This window comes from Marmota marmota, unplaced genomic scaffold (genome assembly GCF_001458135.2).
Source record: "Marmota marmota marmota unplaced genomic scaffold, marMar, whole genome shotgun sequence".
NCBI lineage: Eukaryota > Metazoa > Chordata > Mammalia > Rodentia > Sciuridae > Marmota > Marmota marmota.
In genome coordinates, this window is record NW_025999853.1 from 15,667,259 (window position 1) to 15,675,587 (window position 8,329).

Genomic DNA, 8,329 nt, shown 5'->3' on the forward strand with positions numbered 1-8,329 from the left:
GTAACTAAGAACAGAGTAGGGACGAAGAGCAGGAGAAGAAGATTAACATTAAACTGGGATGAGAGGTGGGAGGGAAAGGGAGAGAGAAGGGAAATTGCATGGAAATGGAAGGAGACCCTCAGGGTTATACAAAATTTCATACAAGAGGAAGTGAGGGGAAAGGGGAAAATAATACAAGGGGGGGAAATGAATGACAGTAGAGGGGGTAGAGAGAGAAGACGGGAGGGGAGGGGTGGGGAGGGGGGATAGTAGAGGATAGGAAAGGCAGCAGAATACAACAGACACTAGTATGGCAATATGTAAATCTATGGATGTGTAACTGATGTGATTCTGCAATTTGTATACGGGGTAAAAATGGGAGTTCATAACCCACTTGAATCAAAGTGTGAAATATGATATATCAAGAACTATGTAATGTTTTGAACAACCAACAATAAAAAATTAAAAAAAAAAGAATTGGAAGTCTCCTTTTGGATTTAGTAAGTTTTCGATACCTGTTAGAAGCCCGAGTGAATAGATGTGTCAAGTAAACTGTTAAATATATGAATCTGAAACTTAGGGCATAGGTCATACCAGCAAAGAAGAATGAGAAGTGGTTAGCAAGGTAGAAGAAAAGAGATTTAGTACTTCAAGAAGGGAAGACAGGTTTTATTTATTGTTGCTAAAAGGTTGAGTAAGATAATGACAGAGAAGTGTCATGTAATATGGCAATATGAAGTTCATTGAATCTGTATAGAATCTCTTCTTTTTAAAAATGTGGAGACTGGGGGTGTATGCCTGGGTTTCATCAGCACTGCAGAAAAGCAAAAACAGACATGGAAAAATCAGAAAAGTTTATAAATATACTGACAAGGGATGGTGATCATTACAGCCCCCTAAGAGAACCACATATTTCCTTTAGTTCTTTTAAAGTATTTTAATGTAGTTGTGTTCATATTATATTCAGTTTTATTTTTTTATGAATATTATAAGTAATGTTTCTTGTTGTTAAAGCAGTCCTCTGATTATTTTTAAATACTTTTTTCTGGGCTGTTATGTGGCTCGGTAGTAGATGGGGTACTTGGAGGCCCTGGACCTACCACATAAAAATTTCCTGCCTACACACACACACACACACACACACACACAATCTGATTATAAGAGTTGTCCTGGAAAAGCTTGGAAATCCAGAGAAATGAGGTAGAAACAAATAAACTCATACTTCCTCAGCCTGGAAGCAAGCACTGTTTAACTTTCATTTACTGATTCAACAAATATTCAATGGTTTGCTTTTGCATAGAAATGCAATATTTTGTTGTTGTTATTTTTAAGTGTTGGAGTATCTGAATATTGCCTAGGCTAACCCTGAATTCCTGGGTACAGGAGATCTTCCTTCCTCAGCCTCCCACGTAGCTGGGACTACAGGTGCAGGCCACCACACTGGCCAAGAAGGATCACAATGAGGAGAACAGATGGTAGTTTATTGGTCATACCCTCTTTAGAAGAAAGTTTGTGATTACAAACAACAATGTACATATACATTTTTGACATAATATGCACAGTATTTTGTGACTTGCTTCCTCCTCTCCTCACTTAATATATCACAGACATCTTTCCCAACTCACTAAATTTTCTGCTTGTCAATTTGAGTTTTTTAGTGCCTCAGGGTTTTGTATATAGAAAGGCAATTTGGGCTTAAAATTAACACACTGCTATTACAATTGTAAGTCTTAAAACCTATTTCTTCTTAAGTCTTTAGGTTCAATTTATAAATAGGATAACAAGATTAGTATACTAAATACTTTTTGCATAAAAATAAAGAACAATCATTTCCTCTTGTTCTTTGATGAATGTTTCATAAACTCCAACGGAAAGGATTAAATTCTCCTAGACAGTTATAACCATTTGCAAATTTAGTTAATTACATTCCTTTAAGCCTTTTAGGTTACATTTATAAATTTAACATATTTGATTTTTTTTTCCAGTTCTTCAAATGCCCAGTGAATAGTTAGACTAACAAACCTATCAAGCAAAATGTTCCTAAGTACTCAAATGATCCTTGTTTACTCACATCAGAAACATAAGGTCATTCTCTGCTCTTCTTTCTCTACTGTGTATCAGCAAGTTCTTTCTGCTTTACTCTCTTTTTAATTATTAACACATATTTATTGTACAAATTAATGGGAATCACTATGATATTTCCATGCATGCATTCTTTATGCATTGATCATACCTCTCAATATTTCTTCTACTTATCCTCCCACCCCACTTTACTTTCTGAATATATTCCATATCTCATCACTACCCCCATAACTATTACCCTTGTCCAGGCCACAGTTATCTCCTGCCTGCCTTCTGCAACACCCACCTCCCAACGGATGGATTCTTAGAACACGCTAGTATTCTCCACCTACTAAATGATTAGAGTATTTCTTTTTGTTCTCTTTCTACAGTTCCAGGGATCAAACCCAGGACCTCATATATATGCTAAGTGAGTGCTCTACCACTGAGCTACACCTTCAGCTTAGAGTGATTCTTTTAAAATGTACATAAGACCACATTGAATCTCCACTCTGAACTATCTATTGGCTTCCCATCACATTGATGATGAAACTCCCAAATCTTTACTGTTCTGCAAGACCTTATGCCCTCTCAGTCCTTTCTAGCTCTGTGTACATTGTCCTGTTCTCTGCCCTACTGATTTGGATTTAGCCACATCATCCTTGAATAGAGAGCACATTCCCACCTCGGTCTCTGTGCCCTAGCTATTTCCCTAGGCTTTGCATGGCTCACATTGTATTAGTTTTTCATCACTGTGACCACAATACCTGACGAGAGCAACTTAGATTTATTTTGTGTCACAGTTTCAGAGGTTCAATCTATGTTGGGCCAACTCCACTGCTCTGAGCGCAAGGTGAGGCAGAAGGGCATGGTGGACGAAAGCTGCTCCGTTCGTGGTGGCCAGGAAGCAGAGAGTGCAAAGGGAAGGAGCCGCAGGAAAGATGAACTCTTCTAGGGCATGCCCCAGTAACCCACCTCCTTCAACCATGCCCCTCGTGTCTACAGCTGCCACCCAGTTAGCCCATAGAAATAGGTTACATTTCTCATAATTTAATCACCTTACCTCTGAATATTCCTCTATTAATATAGGAGCTTTAGGGGGACACCTCATATCCAAATCATAATATACATCTTCACTTTATTCAGATGCCTACTCCATTGACTCTTATTCTTTTGTTGTTGTTGATGTTGTAGATGGACACAGTACCTTTATTTTATTTATTCTTATGTGGTGCTAAGGATCGAACACTGTGCCTCACTCATGCGAGGCAAGTGCTCTACCACTGGGCTACAATCCCAGCCCTATAAAAGAGCTCTGTTCTCCTCTCACATTGTCCCCTTCTCCTATTCTATGTAGCTTTTTTACTTGGTAGCACTTACCTACCTCTGCCTGATGTCTTATTATATATCATTTAATTTGTTGTTTCCCTAACTACCATGTTAGAATAATTCCTAATACGTGGTAGTTGCTGAATAAATATTGAATGAATGAGTATAAACATAAATATTATTCCCTTAAATAAACTGTCAGCTATCAATAGTGGAGAATATTGTCTTTTTCCTCTTGGCATATTTGCTCAATCTAGCCTTTTTTAGGTACAGGTTGAGTGTGCCTTATTTCTAGTGCTTGTAACTAGAAATGATTCCAATTTTAAAGGTTTTTTTTTTGGGGGGGGGGATATTTGCCAGATTTTAAAGGTTGAGCATCCCTGATCTAGAAATCCAAATTTTGATATATTCCAAAACCTGAAACTTTTTGAGTATCACATCAGGATTCAAAAATCAAAATTCAAAATGTATTTTGATTCAAAAATGTATTTTGCATTTCAGATTGTCATATTAGGGATGCTCAAATTTTCAGATTAGGGATATAGTACGTTGATTTGGATTGAAACAAGTATTACTTAATACAGTGGGTTGCATGATTCTTCTCAAAATAGGTCTTTCTTACTGTTTTATTTTCTGCTACAGAAAATTGGAATGTTAAGAGATTATGTTCTAAAAAACTACAAACAGCATGACTGTAGTAGATTCTCCAATGTTATATTCTTTATAACTTTTTCCTGTTAAAATTATGTTCATTATAAAATGAACACAAAAGTGCTTTGATTTTTAAAATTCACCTTTTAGCATGTTTCACTTGTTATACAGTGCTTCATTTAAGATCCATTTGATGGTTGGGGTTGTAGCTCAGTGCCTAAGACGTGTGAGGCACTGAGCCTCAGATATGATCCTCAGCACCACATAAGAATAAATATAAAATAAAGGTATTCTGTCCATCTACAACTAAAATATGTACATATATACACATATTTATAAATTATAAAAAAAGATTTCATTTAAACACTTTACAGAGATGAGTTGTTGGAAATTTTCATAACCAGGATATGGAAATAAACTATGTATTACTTCTCATGAACAAAAAAACTGTTCTGGATTCCAATTTCCAGAATAAATTTTTTTTTAATCATCAAAGGAATTTTATTTTAGATCTTCAAAGAAAATGTAAAACAACACATGCTACTATCAAAAGGAAAAGTATGACAAAGCCATAATGATGTACATCTGCCTTTGTCCTTTGTCTCTTCACTAAGAGTAAACTGGAGAGTTGTAGACCACAGTTCTGTAGAAATTTCTAAATCTGTGATCCCCATATCAGTCATGGAAGTATATGTATACCAAGGTGGAAGTGGAAGGTGGAGATGATTATGTTTGGACTGGTAAAATCTTTGTTTGTTTGCTTATTTGTTTTTTGGGTTTTTGTTTTTTTTTTTGTACCCGAGATTGAACCCAATTGAACAGAGGTGCTCTCAACCACTGAGCCATATCCCCAGCCCTTTTTTCATTTTTTATTTTGATACAGGGTCTTGCTAAGTTGCTTAGGGCCTTGTTAAGTTGCTGAGGCTGGCCTCAAACTGTGATCCTCTGCTTCAGCCTCCTAAGTCACTGTGAGTATAGGTGAGTGCTACCACACCCAGCTGGACTGGTAAACTCTTTTTTTGGGGTGTGTATTGGGGATTGAACTCAGGGACACTTGACCAATGAATTATATTCCCAGCCCTATTTTGTATTTTATTTAGAGACAAGGTCTCACAGGTGCCTTGCTTTTGCTGAGGCTGGCTTTGAACTCGTGATCCTCCTGCCTCAGCCTTCTGAGCTGCTGGGATTACAGGCATGCACCACCATGCCTGATTTGGACTGGTAAAATCTTGATAGGGTTTAAAAATGAGTTTGGGAATTGCATATAGCTACATTTCTGTAGGAAACTATTTACCTTATTCTGAAGTTCTGAAGACTCGTGATATTTTTGTCTTCTTGTGCTTTCCTAAGCTGTGTCACTATTCATCAGTCCAATCATATTGTCCTCTTCTTGTACTTTATTTCATGTTGGGAAGGACTCAGCATTTCTCTTGTTGTGGACTTTTTCTATTACTTTTTTGCTTTAGACTAACTTGCTTTATAGCAGCCTTTTGTGAATCATCTTTTTGATTGGTTGGAATATACAACATGTACATTGTCCTTCAGTGGAAAATTTCAGTGGTTCTAAAGGTATTCTAGTTGAGTTCAGAATTTTCTTGAGCCTTTGATAGTTTGGGTTTTTATTATATGCTAAACTATGAACACATATCAAAAATTGGGCTGTTTCACAGCAACAAGGAAGGAGCCTGCTTCAGCACTGACTCAGGGAGCTCACTTAACTAGACAGCCATGGGGTCCTTTAGGTTCTGTTCCCAGAGAAGTTCACCACACAACCACTGCAGCATTCAGTAGCCAAGGTTTTCAGGTGTAAATCCTGTTGTCTTATTATTACCTTTTCTAGGGTTCTTCTGATATTGTTTGTGGTTCACTTTGTGAAGATATCTGTAGGAAAGTTATAATCTGCAAGATAAGCCTGATCTGGATTTTTTAACCTAAAATTAGATTTTCTGCTTTTATGTCATTGTGAATGAATGAATATATATATATTAGATGAACACAATATTTTTATTTCATTTATTTATTTTTATGTGGTCCTGAGGATCGAACCTAGTGCCTCACACATGCTAGGCGAGCACTCCACCACTGAACCACAACCCCAGCCTCTGTAAATCTATTAATCTTCTTCTTATCATAAATCTGTAACTTCTCCCCTTGAATTCAGTCAGACTAGATCCATAAAACAGGATTTCCTGAATAATCAAGTTGTTTGAGTTATATCCACATTTGATTTAGCAAGTATATATATAGAATTAGCTTGTTTTGCTAATTGTACTTACTATACTGTCTTTTTTTGTAGCTCTCTGATGTAAGTTCACAAAATAACAGGACATTTTCTTGATATTTCACTTTCATTATGGTTTTGCATCTCTATCTAGTTTGGAGGGCCAACTTGCAAGAAATGTTAAAAGAAGTTCTTCAGAAAAAGGGAAAATAATATTTAGTATTAAGGTTTGCATCTGCAATGCCCCCTGCAAAAGCTCACATGTTGAAAGTGTGGTCCTCAATCCAGAATAAATCTTTATTGTGGTCACAGGCTATCACAGCTTAAGTACATGCCAGAGAGAGTCATGAGTAGAAAATTTTGAGATTTCTAGATTAAAAAGTCATTTTGACCTTTTTCTGTGTAATCTTTAGTGAATGACATGGCATTGTAGAATTGACTTAGAAGAAATTTTCATTAAGGTAGACTGAGAGAAACAGTCACTGCCACTAAAACATTTGAGTACTTAAAAGGGTTTTTTGTTTGTTTGTTTTTTAATGTTGGCTTAAGTGGGATGAAATGAGGTTAGAAGTAGATAGAACCTGTAGTCTCAAAATAATGACAGATGACTTGGGGAAGGTCTATAAACTACTTCCAGAGTTGGTTTGAATTAGGCGAATTTTTCTTTTTAATATACTTTCTTTTTTTTAAAAAATAATATGTGTTCATTATAGAAGATAGCTAAGGAAATAAACATAACCTATTATCCCACCATATAGAAACAATCATTGTTAACATTTTGTTGTATTTTATTCCAGTCTTATTTGCTATGCACATATGTCTTTTTCTTTGTGTTATTAATGTAATGGGACTCTTTGAAGAGGTAGCCTGGGTTTGAATACCTGTTCCACTACCTTGGGCAAATTATTTAAATAAACTCTTGATGCCCTTGTTTCCTTTAAATTGGAATTATAAAATGTATCTCTAGAGTTGACCAGGATTAAGTGAGCTAATATTTGTGAAATATTTAGAACAATGCCCATGATTTACAAATGTTATCTGAGTAGTATTTTAAAATTAAATAAACAACCTACTTTTTTTTTTTTTTTTTTCCTTAAACCAGGGTTGAACCCAGGGGCACTCAACCTCAACCACTGAGCCACATCCCTAGCCCCTTTTTCTATTTTATTTAGAAGCAGAGTCTTGCTGAGTTGCTGAGGACATTGCTAAATTGCTGAGGGTGGCTTTGAACTTGTAATCCTCCTGCCTCAGCCTCCTGAGTCACTGGGATTACAGGTGTGGTGGCATATACCTGTAATCCCAGTGACTCCAGAGGCTGAGAGAGGTGGAGCACAAGTTTAAGGCCAATTTCAGCAATTTAGGAAGACCCTATCTCAAAATAAAAAATAAGCTGGGCATGGTATCGTACACCTGTGATCCCAGTAACTTGGGAGGCTGAGGCAGGAGGATCACATATTCAAAGCCAGCCTCAGCAACTTAGCAAGGCCCTAAACAATTTAGCGAGGCCCAGTGTTTGAGCTCCCCTGGGTTCAATCCCTGGCACCAAAAATTAATTAATTTATTAACTAATTAAAAATAAAAAAGCGCTGGGGATGTGGCTCAAAATACATGAATACACACATACACACACACATATAATTTATCGTGACACTTTTTCTGTCATGTGGGTGTGTCATGAGTTATTTAAGTATTCCCCTTTATTCTTGGTTTTGTTCTTTTCATTTTCTCACTATTACAAATAAAGCTGTGGTCAGCATCTTTCTTGTACATAAGCATTTACCTATGTGTTCACATTTCCTTAAGGTAAATTCCTGTAAGTAAAATTATTACATACAGCATACATGTTTTATAAGTATTTTTTACACCTATTGCCAAATTGCCATTTAAGCTATATACCTCCAGCAGCTCAGGAGTCTGAGGCAGGAGGATCATGAGTTCAAAGCCAGCCTCAGCAACTTAGCAAGGCACTAAGCAACTCAGTGAGACCCTGTCTCTAAATAAAATACAAAATAGGGCTGGGGATGTGGCTCAGTGGTTGAGTGCCCCTGAGTTCAGTCCCTGATACCAAAAAAAAAAAAAAAAAAAGCT

The 8,329-nt window shown here is 36.6% G+C and overlaps 1 protein-coding gene and 1 pseudogene across 3 annotated transcripts in view; one reads left to right on the plus strand and one right to left on the minus strand.

Moving 5' to 3' along the window:
* Ndufa12 (NADH:ubiquinone oxidoreductase subunit A12) overlaps positions 1-8,329 on the plus strand; it is a 30,382-nt gene that overhangs the window by 18,725 nt on the left and 3,328 nt on the right. The gene's annotated exons all lie outside the window — the stretch shown is intronic.
* Positions 788-5,988, minus strand: LOC107139642 (annotated as a pseudogene).